Consider the following 3,011-nt stretch of genomic DNA (forward strand, 5'->3'; position numbering starts at 1 on the left):
ATATATATATATATATACACGTGTATGTGTGTGTATACATATATCTGTTTATGTATTCACACACGCTTACACAAACGCACATATGCATTTATGTATATGCATGTATGAATAAGTGTGTGCCTTTCACTTTGTCATCCACCGCTGCTTGACAACTGCTGTCGCATGGTTTACATCTGTGCAAGTTAGCCATTTGGCAAAATGACCAATAGAATAAGTACGAGACAGGGGTGGAGGTGTGCGACTAAACTCTCAAAGATGGTGTCACAGTATGACCCCAGACAAATGACTGAAACAAGGAAAAGATAAAAGATTTTCGAAACAAATTTTCGTACAGTAACGAAATTGTAGAATTACTTAAGTACCAGACAAAATGTGATCGGATTTTCCGCTTATTAGCCCTTATTGTAAAACTGCATTTCCCTCCCAGCCGAAAGAAGGCAGAGTGGCGATCCTTACAATGGACTCGGCTGATAAGCGGATCCGTCCTACATGTGACCACAGATGTTCGACAAACTACCACATGTCAGTAATGCACGGACAGAGGACGAGATCATTCAGGATGGCATCAACCCCCTGCGCACACCTCAGACAGGTCCGTCTGACAACACTTCTGTGTCTGTAGAGCTAATCTTGAACAGGCAGACCTCCCCAGTAGCACTCCCAGACCAAGGAATTCTGGCAGATGTCCGTAGGTCCTAGCCCGAATGTCCTTCAGAAAAGACCAATTAGTTGATCACTCTTGACACTTAGAGTTTCCCCGAGTACGTCATAGCTCTTTCCCTCCACTAATCCTCTATAGAACACCATGGTGGAACTTTCACTGACCTCATTGCCCGACTGACAGAAGGTCGTAAGCGCTTGCCGACTCGTCAGGTGCAAAGCACCCTTTTTTGGTGTGCACTTGACAAAGGACTGCAGTTTCATCATTGAAACGAGCTGCAGAAAGTCACTTGTGACGAACGGCGACCACACCTGCTTAAGAAAACACTGGAGACATCACAATCTCAGCCACAGCATGCCTAGTAAGCGTCTGACGAGCGGAACACGTCCATTCCATAGAAAGTTGAAGTGCCAAAATCGAGATCCCTGATTATCTATAAAATGCTGAGTTTCATTTAGCTTCCGGCCATTTATGCTCTCATTTCAAAAACAGCGGAGGTCAACGTTGTCGTCCATAATTCTTGAGTCGATAAAATCAAGTACCAGTGAAGTACTGGAACTAATTTAATCTGCTATCACTCTCTTACCTTAAAATTTGTGGTGTTGTGTCTGTAATAGCAATCAATATATTGTTACTGCAACTTCACTACCATCAAGACGAAGACAGATGAGAGGGAAAAATAATTCTAGAGCAATGACAATCGATTGATATCGCCACATCCACCAACGCACAAAATATTATTATCCATTATTCAACTTTAGGAATATTGTTAAAATATGATAAGAATATGTTGATGAAATATTTAGTTATGTATAACAAATCTGTATTTTTGCATATTAACTTCACAGAATGTTTGATAAATATTCTCTCATTATCTAGATTTTCTTGTTCGTATGTAAAATATAGTTTCTTGTATTGTTTATCTTTTTTTTCTTGTTTTCACTTAAAATTAAATATCATACATTTCTAATTCCAATTTGAATATTATACGAGTTAATTTTTATCGTTATTTATATTAAGTTTGTAGATTTATCGTAATATGTTACTTTTCAAAGATTTCACGAAAATTGCGACTACTTGCGTTTGATTACAGCAACGGTGTTATTTCAAAGCATTTGTAAACGAATGAAATAGTTGATACGACAGTTTGCAACACATAGAACAACATTTCATACCAATACATATAGATGTGTTTATGTTATAAAGTAGCAATCAGTCTATTGAGTGACAGAAAACGGCACATTACTAATCTTTCTTGTCTGTGTGCATATATGTTTAATATGCAGGAACATTTTATCATTAGGTCACGCACTCAAGTTTTGATTTGAAATTTTGTTTGGAATATATTACGACGTCTTTATCCTATGCAAAGTTAAATTGATTTCTCGTATAGCTCACATGCATTCGTGTCTGTATATATTTGTGTGTTTGTGCGTGAATGTTTGTGTTCAAAGTGACAGAATAGCAGTATACAGAGTTTAAAGAGTGACATTCGGTACATAAATATCAATTTAATCATTCCAGGATGGTTCACTAGTGCTTGGCGAGAACAAGAATGATTGCACAACAGTCACGAGACAGGAGTGGAGACGAATTGAATAATAAAGTTAGAACGGAATATGTTCATCTCCGTGTTTTATTTATTTGTTTATTTCTTCACTTCCTGAGACGTTAGGAAGGGACAGTACTCATGGCCTAAATAAGCCATCTCAGGAAGGCGAGACTGCCATTAATGTTCCTCCTAAATTACCGCAACTCAACTACGGAGGCAAAGGCATGAGTGGAGAGCTATTTCCAGGTAGAACTTTGGCTTTTTCATTCTTCTGATGCCTTGGTGGACGACATAAGAAGCATATTCAGAAAAAGAATCCCATAATTTCTAATTTAGAATTGTGTAACTGCTTTAATTGGCGCCTCTATTCACTAAATACTGCCTCTTATATATTTGCTACATTTTACGCTTCAGTTTTTCTAAGCAGCAGCATTTTTAGATCAACTGCTCTGACATGATTGATGTAAGGCTTAACATCATTCTAAGTCCACAGTATTTTGCTTGCTTGATTTAAGGAATAAACACCTACAATTCTGCAAGGAATAACCAAAGCATTTGGCTGAATGGGACCATAACGGTTGCTGATTTTCCTCGAGCGAATGCTGAGAGCATTTGGGATGTCCTTGCTATAGAGGGAAAGAATATCAAAGATATCGATGTATATATTGATTTTTTTTATATAGGATGTTCTTAACAAACAAAAATATAGTCTTTCGTTTAGCTTAGAAGAATATATTTCTGGAGAAGGAGTGAAGCATTCATGGAATCTGCATGGTATTTATATATATATATATATAT

This window comes from Octopus bimaculoides, chromosome 6, assembly GCF_001194135.2.
Source record: "Octopus bimaculoides isolate UCB-OBI-ISO-001 chromosome 6, ASM119413v2, whole genome shotgun sequence".
NCBI lineage: Eukaryota > Metazoa > Mollusca > Cephalopoda > Octopoda > Octopodidae > Octopus > Octopus bimaculoides.